Genomic DNA, 22742 nt, shown 5'->3' with positions numbered 1-22742 from the left:
AGGAAAAGACAAGAATAGTCACTACCACAAGCTCTGAGGACGCGAGTCCTGGAACTGTGGGCCTCAGAAGGAAGCGGACTAAGGTGCTCCTTCTTGCCATCACTGCACCCCACGTCTGGGTGGCTCCTGCTGAGTTTGAGGTTGGAAGATGTTTTGTGACGTCCTTACCTCAAAACTAGCTGCGTACAGTGACAGGGCCTGGGGATCCAGGCTGGAGCAGACACCGAGCTCTGCAGACAGCACAGTTTCTGTAGGAAGTAGCAGGTTTCTCACTGTTTACAAAAGCTCTGCGGTGACTCCAGGGTTAGGCTAAAGATGACCCCACTCAGGATTCACTGAGCCTTGCTAAGGCCCAATGGTCATGAGGTAGGGGGCAGGGGAGTCCTTGCCTCTGCCAGGAAGTCCCGCCAAGTCCACCTCCTCGGCCCTAACTCGGCCCTAACTAGGAAGCCCTTTGAACTGCATACCCAAAGGCAAACCAGGAAGGGAGTGCAGGGAGCAGGGGCTCACCTCCTTTCCCTCCGCAACTTAATACTTAAGGGGTTATTTTTTTTGTCCCCTTTGTCAAATGCAAAAAAGCAAAACACAGCACGCACGTGGTTTAAACAAGACATGTTTGCATTCTTGTTATAAGAACTCTGGAAACCAAATCCGAGTACTCAGCCCTACTATTAGTTAACACTTCCTTACTATACTTCGTGTTTCCTTCTCGTCTTTTTTTCTGAGAGTAGATTAAAGAGAAAGAAGACACTGAACTCTGTTGAACCTACCCTATGGGGGGAAAAAAGTCTCAGTTATGAAAAGTGAAAAAACAAAAATGTAAAATAATATAGTGATAAAATCTCCGCATGATTTAAGACTCTCGCCTCATGAATCTAACACTGACTGATCAATACTTCCTCCTTCCCAGCTCAGAAGTGGGACAACATCGCTACTCGACTGAAAGATGGCTAACGACCACCAAATAAACCCCCTCCCTGCCAAAACAGCTACTGGACACTAGAATGCAGACTATAACATGTGGTCATTTACCAAACTACACGCTATGAAACTCTCTGCTGAGTCAGGTTACCTAGACACAGCTCTGTCTAACACGTTCTCTCACCTAAGATTATCGTATACATTAAGGTTTAAAAAAAAGCCAGCCAGCCCAGGTAAGAAATACAAAAGTCTATGTGGCATGAAATGGCTCAAAGAGACTGGTTTGGTGGAATTAACTAGTGGTTTAATGCGGGGCGGGCGGGGTCTGATATACAAGAGTGCCCCGATTTCTTCAGAGAAATTAACATTTCAATCCTGTTTTTATCTAAAAGTCATTAAACTGTGCAACATGAATTATTGGAACTGTAGCAGCGAATTAACTCTATTCATCAACTAAGTCCAAACATTTTAGAGTGTATCTGTAATGAAAAAATAGCTCTACATTTCTATCTCTTCTCATTAAAGTAAACCAGTTTTCCCTCTCTCAGTATATAAAACTGTCTTCTCTTCACATAATTTATATTACCATAAGCCGGCTCACATTCTAAACTACTACATGTCTCCAATTAATTTTTGCAGCTTTTGCCTGAAAATTTAATGAGATAGTAGTGGATGAACCTGCTGACTCCAGATTATGTGTGTGCTCCCAATATTAATGTTGGCACAATAAAATAATCTGATCCACACCTGACTCAAGCATTTCCCCTCGCTGTGGGTATAAAGGTAACGTGGAAACCAGGTCCACTCGTTTCAGTCTTTTAAATCCAATTACAAAATTTACTAGTCTCAAATTAAACCGCTCCTACTCGTCAACCTGGGAGGAAAGGAGAAAAGCAGCAGCACGGTCTAATTATCCCAACACCATTTCTATCAACACTGCAGGGAACGGCTATGATGGATGACTATTTCTCCAAGGCCTCAGTTCTCTACCATGGAGGAGTCACAGGCCACACTCCTCAAATCCAGCCCATTGCCAGGGTAACCCCTGTGATGAGTAGAGGGCACAAGGAGGCCCTTACTCTGTCCCGCTGCTACGGGCGCGCCTTACGTGCATGCCTCAGGTGGGGTCCCTACCATTCACGATTTGGTTGTACATGTGTGCATATCAGTGTGTCCATGTCAGATGTATGTGTGCACACGTGTGAGCATGTACATGTGTGTTCATCTACATGTGTCTGAGTTCAGACGACCAGGTGAGGGGCACTGGCGACTCTTAGTCTCAATGACAGGCCCTCTGTAGTTCTTACCTTTTGCCAAAGCGTTGAGGTGCCAGCAGAAGGCAAAAAACGCCGACAAGGCTGGGAGCAGTGGCTGGCACCTGTAATTCCAGCACAGCACCTTGGGAGGCCAAGGTGGGTGGATCACTTGAGGTCATGAGTTTGAGATCAGCCTGATGAGATGGTGAAACCCCATCTCTAACAACAGTAGCCGAGCACGGTGGCAGGTGCCTGTAGTCCCAGCTACTAGGGAGGATGAGGCAGGAGAACTGCTTGAACCCAGGAGGCGGAGATTGCAGTGAGCCGAGATTGCGCCATTGCACTCCAGTCTGGGTGACAGAGCGAGACTCCATCTCAAAAACCAAACAAACAAAAAACGCCAACAATACCATTAACAGCAGCAGCAGCAGTCAGTAATCAATGTTCAGAAAGTGCCTGCTATCCCCGTTTTCTTTTTTGCCAAGCACTGAGACCGTCCCAGCCATCAGTCCACAGATGTGTGGACCCAGCTCTGGGAGTGAACAGAATGGAGCTTAGATAGACTACTCCCAAAATTCCATTCCCTCCCTAGGCTGATAATGACAGTGACACCTACATACACTAGCCCCAGTGGCTGACAATTTAGTAATATCAAGAGAATACGCGGTACCTAGGTGCGTCTGGTATACGGGTGGTCCCCAAGGCATCAGTTGGTTGATGTGTGTTTAACAGTCCTTAGGAAGGCCAGGACCTGGGCATGATGAGTGGGCCATGCTTACGAGGATGGGGCTTTATGTCCAAAGATGGCCAGAAGACCCCCCCTATTCACACCTGCGCCCTGCACCTTCACAGTGCCAATGAGGCAGCCTGGGGCTGCTGCTGGTGAACACAGACAGAAATGAGAGAGAGAGAGAGAGAAAGAGAGACAGAGAGACACTCAGGCCTTGGAGCTGCCCGCCCTGTGCTACTTTAGCCTGGAGTTCTGGCTACAGCAAAGACCAAGGGGCTCATTCTGCTCTGGGGCCACCTCCTCCCTACATCCCCTCCACCCCCGCCACTGGGTGTGTGGGGAATGGAACTGCAAAGCTCACAATAAACTCAGCAAGCTCACCTGACTGAGCTTCTACCAAGCCAGAAAGCCTCCTTTCCAGGCGCTGCTGGTCTGCAAGCTTGGAGTCTATAGAGAGACTAAAGAAAAGCCATCATACCAGAATGTGGTCAGGTGCGTTCACTACACACAGGTTTATACCAACATCTCAACTTTTAGGAAAAGGTCATGGAGCAGAACATGCTGGGTATGCAACTAAAACCCAGACCTAGGTTCAAATCTGACCTCTGTTCTTGCCAAGTGCCAAGGGAAATCAATTAACCCCCCTTATCCATTCAATTTATAGGAATAAATAAAGGTAAATACCTCCACCTTGCAAGGTTGTGCCACACACAGGACCAACTCAAGCTGCGCAACATCTGGCACGCATGCCACATGAGGCTTCCTTTCCAGGGCAACCAGCTGGACCATTCCGGGCCCTCCAAATTAAAAAGGCCCTTTCCAACTCTGCTTTCCTGGCCAGAGAAGGCCTGGGACATGAGCCCCAAGCTCCACCACTCCAGGTTCACTGAAAGATACCCCCATCCTCAACTCCAGCTGGAGCCATCTCCCTCCACTCCCTTTTCAGGGGGGCAGCTTTCAAAGGGTGCAGTTCCTCACTCTCAATAAAGCAATGCTTCCTGCCTTAGAGAACTGTCAACAAGTTTATATGGAAAATAAGTTCTTGAGTTGCCACAAAGCCCTGGCTAAAGGAGAACCCAATGGTGCCAAGCTACCAGGGGAGGTGGCACCTCCAAGAGTGGCAGAAGGGTCCCAAGGACTGTTCAGGTCTATGGTCTCTTTCTCTGAACCCATCTCTCCAGCCAGTCTGGTCTAGGCTAGGACGGAGTAGGGATGGGGGTGGTAGATAAGACCAGGTCTGGCCAGCCTAGGCTCTTCCCAGAACCAACACAATCCCAGCACACTGTGGCCAGAAGCATACTCAAAACAGGACTTTGTGCAGGCTCAGATTCAGTCCTAAGGCACCAGAAAAAACAGCCTTAAATTTGAAACTGCCAAGCCCTGGGGGGGGAGGGCACAGAAGGTCTCATCAAGATCACACATAGACTCTGAAAACCTTCTCATATTGAAGAACGGGAGCTATTAACTGTGTTAGCAGCATGCACAGATGTTGTCTACATCTAAAAATTCCCAAATAGATCAATTAGCATATTATAAAGAATTTACTTCCATTTTCCCTTGACAGATCATAAAGACCAAAATGTAACGTTCAGTGTGAATTGACAAGCGTGTATAGCAGGAGATGCTGTATTAAATGTAGACCACAGTGAAAGAAAATGGTATTTGATGACTGGTCACCTAATTCTCAGCGTAGAATGTCAAAGGCCAGAAATCCATTTATTTAGTAACCAAAGCTCAACATCACACAAGTCACTTGAGCTCTGGTAAGGGAAGTCCTACCTTCTGCACTTGGTAATTCCATTGCTCCACTTGTTTCCTAGGTAAGATACTGGGAGCATGTGTGGAAAAGCAAGACAAGGCTAGAACCCAGGGGCAAATACACGTGCACACACATACATGAATCAAAGGAACAAAAATTCTGGGGGAAAAAAAAAATTTAAATTTAACTTTTAAACAAAAATAAAAGAAGGTATAACAACATTCTTATGTATTGAAATTCTAAGCGTGTCTTTACTTGTATGCTTGGAAGGAAGGGCTGGAGGAGATAAGGATGAGAGGAAAAACACGAATAAAATAAAACTAAAATTCAGCTAATAGATGCAGACTTGTCCTTCTTCCCATTCTTCCGGAATCCTCTTCCTAGATTGCAAATCAAAATCTGCATTTAAATAGAAAATTTTTAGCGTAGGGAAGAGGAAGCCCTCAGGTACAAAGGTATCGTATTCAGTATCTATGCGCACAATACTGCATTTTAAATGAGATGAAGAATTTTGAAATTTACTGAATATATGACATATTCCAAATTATCTTGTTATTACTACTATTTTTACTAAATTCTTCTATCCTAACAGGTGTTTCTCTTTTATGGCCAGAACTTTTAATAAAAGTAACGTGATATTACATCATTCTATCAATTTAATCTTGAGAAAAGATTACACGATCCAGGGATCTTATAAGCTGTGGGTTCTGATAATTCAGCCATTATTCAGTGTGAAATTCAAACAGTCTGAATTCATTAACATTGGTTGTTACAAATCTGCATTTTTAGACGTTGCCATAAAATGCAGGAGTCCAGACCCAGTGACCTGAATCTAACTGCCTTTCATGTGAAGTGGCCGTGTTCCCGGCCTCTCCCAGTGTAGTTCTTGAGAGAAAGCCTCATGTCTTCGTCCTCTCCATGGCTGGCCTCAGGCTCTTTGGTCACACTTAATGCTCAGGCAAATTGCAGAGACCTCAAGCTATTTCAAGGAGTAGAGACATATTCCCAAGGAAGGATGTACATTACGAAACAGATGTCCCGGCGGGCATAGGAGCAGGTGCAGTAGCATGGTGCCAGCACCTCACCTTGGCTGCGGCTGGGATCAGCACACCCTCACAACTAAAACCCCAATGCATGACATTTGGGAAGGGCTTCAGGGAAACCCCAAACCTTTCACTGCTTGATAGAAAACCATTACTACCAGGTCGATGGGCAAGGAGTGAGCATCCCACATCCCAAGTGCCAGGAGGAAGACAGAACCTTCAGGAACACAGGAGACCTCTCATGAGCAGGACAGTTTTGAGTTCCGTTCGTTGCATCTAAATGTTCATTGCAACACAGACCACAGGTGCTGGTTTGGAGAGATGCAACCTGTACTACCCTCGTCCTCCAGCCCAGCCAGGCAAGCAGGGCATCTTCCACACGCTAAGCCTTTGGCTGTCCACATTTACTGGTGCTGCTGCAGCCATCATTTTTGTGTGTGTACATATATTCATGGGGTACAAGTGCAATTTTCTACATCCATACATTGCATTGTGGCGAAGTCAGCGCCTTCAGTGCCTCGATCGCTGAAGCAATGCACATTGTACCCACCAAGTCGCCTCTCATCAACGCCCCCCCTCAGTCCCCATTATGTCATTCCACACTCAGATTGTCTTTCTTGACTCAGCAGTCATTCAGCAGTCATTCTTGACTAAGCTCTTAACGTGTACCAAGTACCTGTTAAGCCCTGTTCAATACTGTTTCATTGAATCCCCACAACTCTGAGATTAAGCCCTACTATCTGCTGCATTTGAAAGGGGGAAACTGAGGCACTAGGCTCAGAGGGGCATAGTTTGCCCAAGGTCAACACCATCAGAGGAGAAAGTCAAGATGCAAGCGTTTTTTGGTCACGCCACGAGGACCCTGCCCTCCCTGCCATCACCAAGGCCAGGACCAAGTCCTGTGTAATTAGAATCATCACCTTCCCCTTGCAAACACCAGGAGGAAGTGCCAGAGTCACTGCTGGAGGGAGTGACTGTTATGATGCAATTCCATGCTAAAGAGCTGAGCTGCTTCCCAGCCAAGTCTAACTCCGCATCAATCTGCTCCGTTTAAACACGCAGGCAGAGCAGGCTTTCCGGCCTTCAGCAGGCCTCTGTGGTGCTGCCACTTCAGCCCAGGGTTGGCGGGGGTGGGGATCGGAGCACAAATCAACATGAGTCCTCCTTCCCAGAGGAAGCTGCAGCCCTGTGTCATGGTTTAGAGGTCATCGTCTGCTGTAATGAGGGAGTGGCAGTGAGTTTCAATTGAATTATGAAAGGCCAAGAAAATCAAGGTTTTTAACAAATGTGGGATTGGGGCCGTCAGTTACACACGCAGCAAACACCGGCTTCCAGGTCTTTGAAGGTGGGCAAAGCAGCAGCCACCATGCTGGGTCCTTGAAGGAATTTGATACAGAAGCCATCTGAGCTTTGTATCGAGGGACCCAGGCCTACAGGACTCGCAGAGCCAGTGGGCCTTCTTGCTCTCCTCATCATCCCAACTTGGATGTCGTCAGGTTGGCTGAACTATGTAATCCCTCACCTACGAGGCTGCCGCAAGGGCGGCACCCACAGGTGGCGGGAGAGTACAGCTGGGTCCCCGCACCCTACCTGCATGGGTTTAGACTCCCCGCCCTACTTGCACGAAGGAGAGGCGGGGGCATGACATCACTTCCCTGCGGTGGAAAGCTCAAGAACATGACTTGATTATCTCAGAACATGCACACCTCCCCTGAACAGGTAGTATAACATGCTGGGTTGCCTTCTGTCTGCAGAAAACACTCCCAGCTAACACAGAACCAACCCAGTCTTCCAGAGAGCTGCTGGGATGCGCTCCTACATGTGCCCAGCCCACTCCACACCCACCTGGCCCCACTGCAGCCTGGATTCACTCATTCAAAAAATTACTTTGGGGGCATCTACAATATGCAGGCCACACACAGAATTAAGGGGATGACGAGCTCAAGGAGGTAGGTCTGCCTCAGGGAGCTGCAGAAATCACTCCGGATGGTTCTATGTTTGTAGTCAGAGTCCTGCCCCTTAGTCCAAGTCCATTTACAACACTTTTTGACTTCCCGGATGCAGGAGTCAGAAGGCTCAGGAAGTCAGAAGAGACACCCCTGGCTGCTGTACTAAGAGGGACTGAAGGCTCCCACCAGACAACAGGCCGCCCAGGCAAAGGGAGCCCAAATGCCCACAAGAAAGCCAACCCCAGGAGGTACTGACGCTGAGACATGCAGAAGAGACAAAGTGGCTTAGAGCAGCTGGAGTCAAGGTCCCCCAGGACACGGGCCCCACCCATGTCCCCTAGGCATCCCACCACCGTGGAAGCAGGTGATAGTGAGGACTCACTTGCCGTGACCAGCTGAACCAAGGGGTATCCTGCAAACCTGCAGGGTCCGGGAAAGAGGCGAGCTTCCCCCAGGAAAGAGGCAGCCAGCCCCACAGCTCTGGGACCCTCCTGTAAGCACCCTCCCACCCCCACTGAAGAGCCTCTCCCCCTACCTCCCTGAGGAAACTGATCGCCCAAGCTGAATTTTTCAAGGAGTTGCAGGTTACATCCTGCCCAGGACAACAAAGGTTTCCTTTGAGTTAAACAATGTATAGCTGAACCGGAAGAGGGAAGGTGACCACAGGAAAGGTGTTGCATTACAAGGCTCAGGAATTCGATACCTTCACCACCAATTCTCGTTGTCCACAAATCCCCATTAAAAGACAGCACAGGACCGTTCCCCAGAAATCAAGGCTCACACCACGTGGAGCTGACTGCATGCTCACGGGGACATTCGATCCCAGAGGACTGGAGAAAGGACGGAACGGGAGGACCCTGTGCGGGCGCCATTGTTGTTCGTCCGTATACATTTATTAAAAAAACGGAAATTAAACACTGTCATCAGATGCTCTGAACTGCTGCTCATCCACGGCTGTGTTTTTTCATCCTCCCACATTAACATTTCCCCCTAATGTTCTATCTTTTTGCCATATATAATTAATTTTAACAGCTTCTGCAACTTCCCCACAGGTTGCTGCTGTTTCTTTTAAATAGTATACTGCTGAGAAATGGATTTGTTTGCTCCGCGTGCCTGAAGAAACCACGCTATGAAATATGTATAAATGTCACTGTTCAGGCTGCTTCTCAGGATAAGGGCAGAAAAACGTTCCATTTTACCTCCTTACACAGGAGTCCACTCACAGAAGCTACTCGCATGTATTACCCGTGTGCCCACACACAAACGCCAATGAATTACGCAGCATTTTCTTTGAAAACCTCCTATTTATCCTTAACTGGTACCAGGCTAGGGGAATCATCTTAATTGCTACGTGGAAAGAATGAATTGCAAAAGCATTCAGTCGACCAAGAAGACTTTATTTTTAACAGCATGGGGCCAGGTGGAAGTTGCCAAGTTTGCCAAAAATAAATGAATCAACCAATCAATAAAGCAAATGTGTTCGGCTGGTGTTAAATGAATGCCTGGGAAGAAGGAAGCCACAGGCAGCACATCCTTCTTTCTCCCCTCCTGCCGCCCCCACCCCTGTGAAAACACCAGGCCCGGGGACACAAGGGTCATGGGAATTCTCAGTCGTTTCCTAAATCGTTACTTTTATTTATTTATTAATTTATTGGAGACAGGGTCTGCCTCTGTCACCCAGGCTAAGTAGAGGGACATGATCACAGTGTACTGCAGACATGAGCTCCCAGGCTCACACAATCAGCCCACCCAGGCATAGGCAGGCACTGCCACGTGGCTGATTTTTTAAAACATTTTTCTGGAGATGGGGTCTCCCTCTGTCACCCAAGGCTGAGTGCAGTGGTGCAATCATGGCTCACTGCAGCCTTGACCTCCCAGGCTCATACAATCCTCCCACCTCAGGTTCCAGAGTAGCTGGGACCACAGACACACATCACCACCTGGCTGATTTTTTTAAAAAATTTTTTTAGAGATGGGGTCTCACTATGCTGCCCAGGCTAGTCTCGAACTCCAGGGCTCAAGCGATCTGCCCTCCTCGGCCTAAATCATTACTTTAGAAAATGCATCCAATTTTCTGCTTCTTCAACAATGGTCAAAATTGAGATCCAGATATTAAATCCTAAAATTACTGAAAGTAACCAGGCTCCTGTGCTTCTGAGCTATTTTATCAGCATCTGTAGCTGGGGGAGCTGCTGTAAGTTGAAACTAACGCCCCTTTACACTCGAACCTGGGCAGATCCCTCAAGCTTTAGTGAGATGGTGTGTGGCCTTCCATAAAGACGAACTCAAACTGCTTAAAACCAAGACCATGTTTAAAAAAAAAAAATTATTGGTCTAATGCAGTCTAAGAGTATTAATAAAATCAGCAATGGTAACACATAAATGTTAAGCAAAAATATTTACAGAAAGAAATAACCTTTTCCTCTGCCACTAATCACACCCAGGAACACTTGATTAGCAAGCCAACATTTTAATAAGAGAAAGCTCACTTCCCTGCCTACTCATTTACACATCGGCATCTACGCCCCAGCCTGAAACTTGACAGTAAACAGAATATACCACCTCTCCCTTCCACAAGCGAGGCTCTGGTCCTGCTGCGTGGCTCCACCCATTCCTTCCCACGCTTCCTGCCTTTAACGAACACGCGCTCCAAACCTCAGAGAAATCAGCCGCTGACCCATGTCCCTGGCTGTCCCACACAACAGGGCTGCCATCCCAGTGGCCAGGCCTGTCTGGGACACAGGGGGGGTCTCCACCAGGGCTGGCTGTTGAGGGGGCAGCAGAGGCCCATTCTCCGCACACTGTCACACCCTTAGGGGCAAGATGCAGCCCCATGTGTAGCCCCACGTCACATGGACCAAGTGCTTTTCCTCCTACACCCCGGAGTGGGATGGTACCATGACAAGCCTCAGAAATCTTCCAGGAACAAAGACCCGGGAAGTCATCTTCACTATAAAGGGACCACACAGTATTTGGGAAGCCAGGCTCACTGCCGCAGTGTTTCCAGAGAGGCTCCCGCCAGCAAGGGACGCGGGGTGGCCTGAGTTTGGGGTTGCTTCATCAGTGGCTGAATACCGGGTCTACCTAAGGCTACACGTGCTGGCAGGGGGATCTGAGCGTCAAGTTCTTCACTAACAAAACGGGGGTCTTGGCAAGGGTATGAGGATCATGGAAAGAGAAGTGGACACCATGCCTTCATTTCCCAGCATAATGTCACTCAGTGGCAACAGAGACTCCTGGTCCCTCCAGGAGTGAGAGGCAAGTGTACCCACCAGCCTGCGGAGGCCCTGCTCGGAGGTACCCCTCCAGTGAAGGAACAACTCAGCAGGGACCCACCCAGGCCGGCCACAGAGTCCTGACACATGGGTGACAGACGGAAAATTTGGGCCTTCTGCCTCGTCTCTTCCTCCCTACTTTGCAAATCCACTCTGATGAGAGCCAGCAGCCAGGGTGGTACAGGAGGCAGAAAACAACAGTAACAGCAGAAAGCCAAACTTACCAGGAGGATGGAGGGCATGACTCCTGTGTGACCCTGGACCCATGTAGACACTAAAACAAAAAGAAGGGGAATGGACGGAGTGATCTCTCCATCCCTACTTGGGAGGCCACACTAGGTTGTTGAGATGCTCAGGAGAAAAGAACAAAGGCTGAATCAATGCCTCCCATTTGTCCCTGGGGGGTGGAGGGAGGCTGGGATTCCGAAGCACAGCTCCAGTCCAGAAGGCACAGGAATAAAAGCCAAGCAAGAACCAAGAGCTTCGAAAGGGTGGGGGCCCCTCCTCCCGTACTCTGAAGGCTGGCTAAAGCTTCACTGGCATCTTCTCCACCGCCCCATCTCAGCCTCCTGGCTGTTTCTCATCTAGAGAAACCCAGAGATGAAAGGCCCTGTGGATCTTCCTCTGGTTTGTGGTTTCTGATGTTGGCAGTCTTGCTCCCAGCCCAAACACTGGAGCAGGAACACATGGCCCTAGCAAAGGCCCCATGGATGCATGCAGACCAGGAGCTCAGGAGGCCAAGGGCCCGAAGGACCCTGGGGGCCACACACTGGGACCAGAGTGGCAGAATGGCCGTGGCCCAACACCCCCGCCACTTTACAGTCATTGACAATCGTACCCCAAGGTTTAGGTATGTGTTTCCAGAGTAATTCAATACTTTCCTTCTGTTTTTCATGGAAAACAAGATATCTGTCCTGCCAGAAGCAGGCTAGAGGCCCAATGATCAGGAAGATGACCTCACCCAGGTGGCCTGCTACAGCCACAACTCAGATGGTCAGCCAGCCTGGTTTCCCACAGCAGATCAAGGCAAACCCCTCTTCCACAACCAATCACACGGAGTTCCCAGCACCGTATCACCCCAGACTATCTTTCCCAGAGGCCCTGGCAGGCAGGCCAAGCTTCTACATCATCCTGGAGATTCATCGAAATACACAATACAGCATGCATGGCAGCCAGAAACAGTCTTAGCTTTGCAAAACCCAGTTAAGGGATTTGATTTGCATTCCCACTCATTTATGAACATTTAACCAAAAACACTTTTTCTGCGATACTTTTGTTAAAAAAGATAATTGGGTACTGCTGCAAACATTAATGCTTAATAACAAAATGGTACTAAAAAACCATGACCCAACTGAAGTGATGAAGAATGAAGTCTTTTTCCAGGAGAAGCCAGTAAAGCCATCTGACACGCTGAGCTTTCATTCTGACAAGCAGCAACATAGAGAACAGATAGTAAAAGCAGAACATGCATCAGATCTAAATTTAGCACATCACTATTCATTACTGAGAAAACGAGCCTCTTGTTAGGAGAAGGCTAAGTATGTGATGTCAAGTTACTAAAAAAGATGGCCCTAAACCAAAATATTAAGTCTAGCACAACAGGAATGGGATGCTTTTTAAATTAGGACATGCTAAAGAAAATACTAAGAGGGCAAAAACAATGTATAAATGGCTCTAGTGCCTCACGGATTTGCCATTACCTCTGACGGCGTCACATGCTTTTCATCTACCTCCTTCTCCTCTGCCCACATTTTAAAAGATGTGTCTACACCAGGGATCTCAACAGGTGGGCTCTGGTTGAAATCCCTATGTGGTCCTTACTTTGGTTACAATCCCACATGACCTCCTTGTGTTGCTGCATGTAGACAGCAGGCAGAGCTGGATACAACTCCCTGGGCATGGTGATGTTCCACAGAGCAGAAAGGGTCTGAGAGCAAACACACGCCTTCTGGGGCCATGTGAGAATTCCACCATAAGAGTATCTGCAAATGGTCAGGGGAGAAGTTTTATCCTGGTTCTGTGGGGGCAGGTGGGCCAATGGGGCCACACTCAGTGTGTGTGCGTGGGTCGTGGACACCACGAGCCGTTAGCACAACACAGTGACTACGGTCCAGTGACGGGCAGCTCCAGTACCACACCAAGTCTCTTAAGCTCTTCCAAAGTGCTATAAAAAACTCTTACCCAAAAGGATGCCAAAAATACAGGAACGGTGGGAACCCCACATAAGGGTAAGTGTCTTGAGTCTGCTCAGCACTCAGGAAACATTTGTTAACAGGAAGCATGTCATAATTTCATTCTGGTTCTGGATGCATTTGGAGAATGTTAACTCATCTGTCTGAGACGGAGATCACTGCTAAACAGGAGCCCAGAGTGGCTCTGGTTATTAGACTGAGTCAAATGAAAATGCCCTCATTCAACCATTTTTGGTATTTAAAAAGTCTACTTCATTCTTATACACCAAGTTTCTGCATCCTTCTGTTTAGGGAAGACGATTTCCAACACCGAAATAAGCATCTATGAAACGTACTGATGGTCCATCCGGTGGAGACACTCCCAGGCAGGCAGGGCCTGGTACCTGTCTGGGTGAAAGGGCGTGGAGGTCCGACATGGCCACTTCCATGGTGTCCAACTGGAGACATCACCATGACCCAACCACTGAAAACATCTTCGGACTCAGCAGCCAACACTGGAAGTATCTCTGCCAGCCCCAGGCCCAAGATGACTTTGTCTCTGCCTGAGTATCCTGGGCGGGTTCTGGCACACAGGTCTCTCTGAGAGAGTGAGAGCCAGAAAAGCAAGCAATGTTGGTCCTGAAAGGCTGAACTGAATAAGGTTGCGAATGGCGGTCCTGACTTCCCTCAGGTTTCCACCAAAGAACATTCCATCATACTTTCAGTTCCTCATCCTCCTCAATGCTAAGAGCCTTAACCGTTGGAAGATGACTCAGCAGTCCCTCTCATACATAACTTGAGCTTCATGCTCTGCTATGGCCTTTGGCCCTTAGCGAGCCCTGTCAGAGCACTCCCAGGAAGGGGTTCTGAATTTCTATATCAAATTCAAGTTTAAAGGGTGGGGAGGGTTCTGCGTACCAGCCCAATACCCCTGTTCAATTCACAGATAAGGCTTCCAAGTGCCAGCAGAGGCCACGTGCTCAGTCACCAAGCTGGTAAGCAATCTTTGCAGGTCTAGGTCTGGGTCAGCTACCTCAGTTTCCCCAGCTAGCTCTACTTTATGGAGAAAAGGAAGGGACACACAGAGACCCTTTCCTGATCCTACAACCCGCGGTGCTGCCTGGGTTCAGGCAGAGATTCAGCTTGCCCCCCTCAGGTGGTCGCCCATGTGTGCCCCTGGGCTCCAAGTCTCTAACCGCCTCCAGCAACCCAGGAAGCCAGGCCTGAGGGCCCAGTCACAAACCTAAACCTTTCTGGGAACCAAAGCTAGTCCCTTCAAGGCTCTGCTAGGGGTGTGACAGGTGAGAGAGACAGGACACTATCAATTGGCTAGCGGTTTCCCTTGCTTTTGAATGACGTTGTTACCTCATGGAGAAAACGTTTTTTTTAAAAAAGCAAGATTAAAATTAATTCCATCAGAGAAGTTGCCATTTTGAGACTTTAAGTAAGATCCAGGTTTTGTGAAAAATGGCTAAAGGCATGCCGAAATGAAAGTCAGAATCCCAAAACCCTGCTACAGGTGCAGGATTGACCTCCATCAATCAATATGAGTGCGGTTGGGATTGAACACTCATCTCAGCCTGCATCCACATTCCCAATCTACTCCCCCAGAAAAATCATGGTATGTTCCAGATATCCTAGAGGCTGGTAACACTAAAAGTCTAAGCTGACTGAAGAGGTGCCAGCATCCACAAGCCGCCTTCTTCCTAAAGACATCCATCTACCACTTATGACGGACGTGGGGTGTCATGAGATGGTTTCTCTAATTCATTTTTATTCTTTTTAATTAATAACATCGAGAAATCCTAACACTATTTCCATTCTGACTTGAGTTTCCTTGTCGTATAATTTCCGTTGACTTATCTTTATAGCAGCAGCAGCAGCAGCAAAAATGACTTTACACTGAACTATATTGCTTCAGAGTTAATTACATGTATTTTGCTTTTGATAAATGAAAATACTAGGTGCAATTAATTGAAAGACAATCAATATGATCCCGCGATTAGACATCCCAATGAAACAGCCAGAGGCTGCAAGCAATCCATACTCATCAACTAATTGAAAACACATTGCAAAGGGGAGTCTCGAAAACTGAACTTTTACCTGGAGATATTTCACAATAACTCACCAATATAAGTCTGTCCACAAACTCTATAGTTCACACGATGGGCTGTCAGTCTTTTTAAGGGAATACAGCTTCATTGGTTCAAAACCATTTAAGGTGATGAAACCCTGAAAGCAAAATGAACGGAGTCAGTGAAGTTGAAGTAGTGACTCTGTTTGTTTGTTTGTTTACATCTAGGCATCCTTTAATTGCATTTTTCCAATGCCTTTGACTCTAAGCTACCAGAGGTTATTAAATGGTTTCATTAAAAATACTATTTGTCTTGCTTTAGTCACACACCAGATCAAATTAAACAGTGGAGCACCAGAACAAATGAACCCTTTCCATCTATTTTGACACAAAGCCAAGTGTGCAAAAGCAGGTGATATTGTGTCGTCGCCGTGAAAATGTCATTTAGCTTTCTCTACATCTCCAAGTAGCAAGCAAAGGGACAAAAGAATCAATGCCTTCAAGCAAAAAGTATTACCAACTGTTTTGAGAAATATGGAATTATAAAGTGCAATTCATGAGCCCACGGTTTATAAGTGCTATTAGCATAAATGCTGACAACTGTTAATCTACTGTAACTCTGATTAACGGTTGCAGTCGTCCATTAATAGAAGGCATTTTAACTTACTTCTGAAATTGATTACTCAGTTAAGAATTCAATCCTAATGTTCAATAAAATTGCACTTTCTTGGCAAATGCAATATGAACCGAGGTGATGCATTAAACAGCACTCCCATTTATTTTGCTCTACATGGAACAGAGAAGGAATATAGGGTGGGACCCACATTGTCCGAATCACTTCCTATGCACACACAGCTGTGAGGAGAGCAGGGAGCAAAGTTCCTCCTTCTGTGGCTGATGGGAAAGGCAGACACCTGTGCAGCAGGCATGTCCAGGTGTCCTTTCTACGGCTTTTCCGGGAAGAAAAGATGGAATTTAACACTCGAGTTGCTATGTAACTGGAGAGCCCATGTACGAAGGTAGTCTTGCTCGAGCCCCATGAGGGAGGGGAGAGGCACATTCTACAGATATGAGCGGCTGCAGCCAGGCCTGACACTGCCAACCCCACCTTACAACCAAGTTTCAAATGGTTAATATACAAAAAGGCACGAACCACCTTCCCAGCTGCATCTGACTTTTTTTTTTTTTTTTTTTTTTTTTGAGACAGAGTCTCACTCTGTCACCCAGGCTGGAGTGCAACGGCACGGTCTCAGTTCACTGCAACCTCTGCCTCCCGGGTCCAAGGGATTCTCCCGCCCCAGACTCCTGAGTAACTGGGATTATAGGCACACACCACCATGCCTGGATAATTTTTGTATTTTTAGTATAGACGAGGTTTTGTTGGCCAGGCTGGTATCGAACTTCTGACCTCGTGATCTGCCTGCCTTGGCCTCCCGAAGTGCTGGGATTACAGGCGTGAGCCACCATGCCCAGCCAACATTCTACTTTTTAAACCATTCAAATCTTAGGAAGCTGTAGATTCCTGAAAGAATTTCCCCTCTTTTAATGGGACTTTTAATTAGCAATGGGATTAATCTCCTAGGATCCAATCCCGTGACAGGCATTCTCCTGCATGATTACGTAGCAAGTCATAAAGAAGAACCGCTACACTCATGGTTTCCATTCAAAAGAAAACCACGCTCCTGTGCTCTTTCCACTGAATTGAACGAGTCCTCTGACAGCCAGCTCCTGCCTCACACCTAGAACCAAGCAGGAAGGATTCTGAAGAAGTACTCAGGAAAAGCATAGACTCTATAGTCAAAGTTATCATGTACCCAAGGTCAAGTAGTAATTCACTCCCAACTGTACCCCCACACCACCCTGTAACCCACACGTCTTAAGGAAGTAGATGGGAGACATGGACATTCCAGCCTCAGAAGCGTTAGGAACGGAAGGACAAGCATAGCTTTTCAGTAATCCCAAGCCTATAATGACACAAGCATCTAACAGCCAAGGAACCATTCTTTTGAGGTGGCAGAACTTGCCTGGCAAACTCCTATCCACTCTTCAAAACCCATCTCACAGGTTATCGTTATCTTCTTTAACATCTTCCCTACTCTGGCTGGCAGGCTACTATATACCCTGCCCATCTCCAAGTCTCTAAAAGTTAAATGCCTTTTACTTAACCACATTTTATACATCTTTCAAACATAGTAGAGAATCAAATATTTAATTAACTGCAAAACAGAATTTATACTCCTGGTTAGTGTTGCTTGTCTTAGTATGTCACAGACTTTCTCTTTCCATTTCAAATGGTTTACGCAGAATTTCAAAAATATAAAGGACTGTATTTTCAGGAAGTAGTCCCTTTTGGAAAGGAAGGCGGGAAGGAAAAGGAACTGGGGAGGTACGCCTTAACAATGACAAAAAAACAATTACTTGTTTTTGAACAACGTCTGAAGACAAACGTTGCAACATGTGAACATCTACCTAATCTTGGTGGTGGGTACAGGTTCTAATTTGAGATATTTCATAGTAAAATTAAGCAGGAAATAGACAACTCTGTCTTGTAGAAGGCTTCACAGAGGAGGTGATGTTTCATGGAATTTCAAGCCAGGACTGCCTGTCCCAGTGAACGGCGACAGCTTATTTAGCGGAATAAGAATGTTAAAAGGCTTGGAAGACTGTCAGAATCTTTAAAGCAAGTGCCCGTTGTTACTTGAAGGTCAAAAGAAGTACTTGAAAGAGACTGGAGCTACAGAAAAGCTAAAAATTCAAAAATACTTGTTTCAGCAGATACTTGCTGACAGCGCGGCGTGGACTAGCGCCCCGAGGATTCACCAGGGGATATTTTCTTGGCAGGATTTCTCTAAGAACTTCCAGGAGTATACAACGAGACGCAGAAACGACTTAGCCGATTAAAATCACCACTGCTTCTGAACCAGCAACCGCAAGAGCTGAAGCGGCCTCGGCGTGTAACTGCCGGTCAGCATGCTCACCCGCTCCAAGTTCCCTTGGCTGCTTCGGGCCAGAGAGAAGGGTCCTATTTTTGGCCTGTATCATCAACCTGTGTGAACTTACTAAACATCCCTTGGCAGATGCGATCTGCCCGTAGCTGATGACAGGGGGGTGTGTACTCTCCCACATCCCACAAGAGAACCGCAGCACCCAGAGATGGATTTGGCGGTGGGGGTCCCAGCCAGACTGTGGTCAACTAGTTCCTGCACTTTCCACATACAGAAAGCTCACAACTAAGGCTGCCATACCTAGACAGGACCCCCGCCCCCCGCCACGCTTGGGTTTTTTGTTCTTATACTAAGTCAGGCATGCAAAAATTACGTTTTAGGTCTGTAGTGAATAAATCCTTTTCTTAGAAACTCAATGAGACTAGAACCTTTAGAAGCCTTCGATGAGCCCTAAAAAGGTCTTGATGGCGGCCCAAGAAACTCTGGCGTGGCTCCTTCCAGGAGGACTGGGCCTGCCTTCACTTGAACTAATGGCGTTCTTTCAGAACAGTTTCTGTACTCTGCATGGCACAGAAGGGGTGCCCACCCACCCACCCAAATGCACAGATAACAGAGGCCACACAAGCAGCTCAACCCAGCCTGGCCCCCACCATGCCACCTGCTGTGAGCAGCCTTCATCTAACCAAGTGCCCGCTTACCCACGCTTCCTCTGCAAGAGTGATTTCTAATGATATTTCTGCCATCTGAAGCTCACGTGTGCCAGCTCTCGTTAGGACTTGAGGCTTTCTGCTCGAACTCACATTTCAGCTGTCTGAGCTCCTAAGTCCATCTACTGTCCCGCCGTGGATGGCAGAGGCTGCATCACCCCTGCTTCAAGGAGGGGCACCTCCTGCTGCCTCCTCTTGAGGCTGACCATGCGGCTGGGTCACACCAGCCAGGGAGCAGAACCGCAGCTCACCGTGGGCACAGATTAGGGGAGAAAGAACGACCCTAAAGGGGCCCATGCACCCTGGAAAGCCTTATCTGAAACTGACTCATGGTTTCCACGGGTCCGGCTGCACAGAGCACCACTGCACGCTGTGTTCCTCACACTCCATGAAGCACCGTTCATGTTTACTGCTAGAAAGAGATAACCGGAATGTGTCCACAAAACCATCCCTTAGGCGATCCAAAGTTTCCCACAGGTAACGGGCTCTGGGAAGGGACAAGGGAAAGAACAAGGAGTTAGCAAGAATCGATTCCAGGTTCCACAGGCCAGCATCAGTGGCTAAGAAGCAGTATCCTGCCTGTGATTTAGAGGTAACGGCATCTACCTTCAAAGGTAGTCAGGTCCTTTGAAAGAGAGAACCCGTGGATGATTTGCCCCAAGGCCTGCATACAGCAAGCACTCAATAACTGCGTGTCATCATCACACACCAGACATGTCTCCAGGCTGAGGCTGTTATCCACATCTTCTAAGAAACTCATCTCTACCTAACTCGTGAGATAAACAGTTGACATGCAGCACCAGAATCCAATAGTCCTAACCAGGTCATTGATGGTGAGACACCCCAGACATTCCCCCCCTTGAAAGGCGGCCTCACTGCCCACCTGTGGTGTGGTGTGGCTGTGCTCAGAAAAGAGGGATTGCGTAAAGAACCATCCAGAATTCTGCACTTCTCTCCCAAGCACAGGGCACGGTAGCAGGCCAAAGTAGTCTACAGTCTTGCCCCCTACACGCCACCTCCCTGCCCACCACAAACATCCAGGCTTCCTCACAGACCCCTTTCCTCTCTGGACTCGATGCAACACCAACTATGACTTCAAACTCCTGGATCCTTTCAACAGGGATTTCCTGAGCACCTACTCAGTACCAGGACTGTGCCAAGCCCCAGAGGCACAGGAGCAAAACAGAAACTTGGTCCCTGCCCCAGGGACTCAGGAGGGGCCACCGACTTCCAGGCCCGAAGCCAGCACTCAGCCCCTACCCCACTGTTGCCCAAACCATGGAGTGACTGTGCTAGCACGGTCCCAAGCAAACTCTGGGGCCAAGGCCTGTACCCACGCCTCACGGAGGGACAGGCAGTGTGCAGGGCACGGTGCCCTATGGCTGGCCTGGGGTTTCTGGAAGCAAGGTGTCTTTAAGGATGAGTGAACTCCCTCTGCCTCACAGACACTCCCTCGGCATCCATGCTGATGGCCTTCTCAAAATGGGCCCGTCACATGGGTACTCCAGGAATCGTCCCACCTTCCTCCCCACACTGCCCCCTCCTCCTTACATCCTGGTCCCCTCCTCCCTGCACCCCGGCCCCCTTCAGAAGGGGTGACTTACCATGGGGCTGTTAAAAGTGGGACCCACAGAAGCCGAGCCAAATCAGAAGTCGTAAATCAGAAGCCGAGCTAAAGCCACAGCCCTGGGGATCACCCCCACCCCTCGGAGGCATCCAGACACAGCTCAGATACCCCAGAGCAAGCCCACTCTCCCAGCCTGACACTCCCTGGAGTACCACAGCACTGCCTCAGGGTATCAGTCAGTATGTGAGAAAGAGAGGACTCTCAATGGTAGGACCACAATGAAGACATGGAGCTGGTTCCCAGTCCCTGAGTGGATGGCATGGAAAGCGGTGCCAGGGGCTTTCCCCACACATCCCATAGCAGATCCTCCCAACGATTTCAAGTTCAAGGGCAGCGGTCAAGGAACAGCCTCAGGCAAAAGCTTATCAAGAAGTCAAATGCTCTGCCCCAAAACTGACCTGCCTATGGCGGCATGATGCAGTACGGTGGCCACTGACTTGAGGCCATGAGAAGCAGCACAGAGGACTCATGGGCTCCTTGAATGAGCAGGGACAGGGACTCAGCTGCCCGCCTCCTTTCCTGCATACCACAGTGACTCCTGGTTCACACACGCCCAGCCACCCTCAGTGGGGTCTCTGGCTACCTGTGTGTGAACATGGGCCACACCTGTGCTCTCCCACAAGGCGACATCCCCCTCCCTGGCCTTCCCAACCCTCCTCTGTCCCGATTATCTTCAGGTTGCAGTGAGGGTGTGCAGTGCAACAAATCGTAACGGAGGGAGGGAATGGCACTGGGGTGGCCACCAGCTGGCTCTGCGGGAAGAAGTCATGTGTCGTCCTACGGGGGCTGCTGGGCGTAAAGACGGGCATCCCTGAGCAAACGGCAGCGGGAGGTGCCACCTCTCCTCACTTCTCAACTCTGCCACCGAGCCCCACACAGTGGGGCACACGTATGACCCATGCCCTCTAACAAGGACCTCAGGCTGCTACCATGACAGCACAACCCAGTGTTGCCTGGGGCGGCACCCCCAACCCCACCACAGTCATTATGCGCCTGCTCAGCCGTTAAGGACAAGCCCACCCTGAGAAAGGCCAAGCTCACTGGGCAGGAAGCAGCGTGGAGTCCTGGATTGGTTGGCACATGGGGGAAAAAAATACAATAAAATGACAATGTCCACCAAAGGGCTGAGTGTCTGACACACACTGGACAGGAATGAACACGGTTTACCCGAGAGGCTGTCACTTTAGCATTGCTGGATTATTCCTTCCTGAGATTCAATTCCACCAACTATTGCCTAGTAATAAATAAACCATATTAATTAGCTTGGAAACAATTATCCTTTATTCAGGGAGGGAAAAAAAAACAACCCCGAAAGCTCATTCTTTCCATGTCCCTACACAGCCACATTGGCACGGAGGCACTTCAGGTCAAATCAACACTTCATTATGACCCCCCCGATGCCCAAGAGTTTCAACTCCAAGAAGAACAATGCCCTCTAGGCAGAAACTTGACATACACAGTCTCTGGCAGAGTGTTTATGGAAATTTTATAATATTAAATATATTCAGCTGGTTTTAAGTTTTAAGAATGTAAAAAGGCCCAACAGCCAAGATTTTAGAACTCTTGTCTTCCAATAGAAGGCCAAGCAGTGGAAAACTGGAAGGGAAGTCTTGGAATCCTGCCACTTTTTAAAGGAAAATAAAATAGGATATGTTCCCAGTGTTGTCTCAGATGTAGTCAATTAATGTGACCATTCCCCTGCTCTTTCAGCTTTCGGCTTTTATAGACTATAGGGCCAACAGACTTGAGACTAGCTGGGTGACAAGGAACTTGCCCTTGTGGCATTAGCTGGGCTTCCAGAAGTGCCCCATCCGAAGTGGCTCCAGGACGGAGAAATAAACAAGGGCATGAGATGGGAGAATGCCAGATAGGAGGCCTGGCAACAACTGGAGAAAGCAACAAGGAACAAATTGATAAACGGGTGCTGCTGATCGGGGCTGCCGTGGGCCAAGTTTTGAAAGGAGGGAAAAAAAGTGGATCCACGAGCAAGCAGCCCACACAACGACGTTATTTTGTGAATTCAAGCTGCGTTCCCACACCCAAAGCTGCCCCGTGGGCCATGGAAGCAGAGGCAGCCGCTGTGAGCCACCTGGACCTGAGGCTCATGGGGCCTGGCTGCACCCCCACACACCTGTACCTGAGTGGGGGCACGACAGTCCTACTTACAGACAAGCTAGGAAATCACCTGAACTTGAAAGAGACCAGGGCAGTGGGAGGTTGGGGGGGTGGGCGTTAAAATCAGCCTGGCCCAAAGGGAAGCCTGGCCCTGAGGTCCCCACAAAGGC

The 22742-nt window shown here is 48.4% G+C and overlaps 1 protein-coding gene across 1 annotated transcript in view; it reads right to left on the bottom strand.

The window, feature by feature from the left end:
• The window catches only part of CTBP2 (C-terminal binding protein 2), a 170056-nt gene that overhangs the window by 106795 nt on the left and 40519 nt on the right, over nucleotides 1-22742 (bottom strand). The window contains exon 2 of the mRNA XM_011930201.1: nucleotides 15233-15336. The gene's annotated coding sequence lies outside the window, so the exon portion shown is untranslated. The remainder of the gene's footprint in view (nucleotides 1-15232; nucleotides 15337-22742) is intronic.

Source organism: Colobus angolensis, unplaced genomic scaffold (genome assembly GCF_000951035.1).
Source record: "Colobus angolensis palliatus isolate OR3802 unplaced genomic scaffold, Cang.pa_1.0 Scaffold85, whole genome shotgun sequence".
Classification (NCBI taxonomy): Eukaryota; Metazoa; Chordata; class Mammalia; order Primates; family Cercopithecidae; genus Colobus; species Colobus angolensis.
The sequence above is the reverse complement of the archived record's forward strand: the minus strand, read 5'-3'. Positions and strand labels throughout refer to the sequence as shown.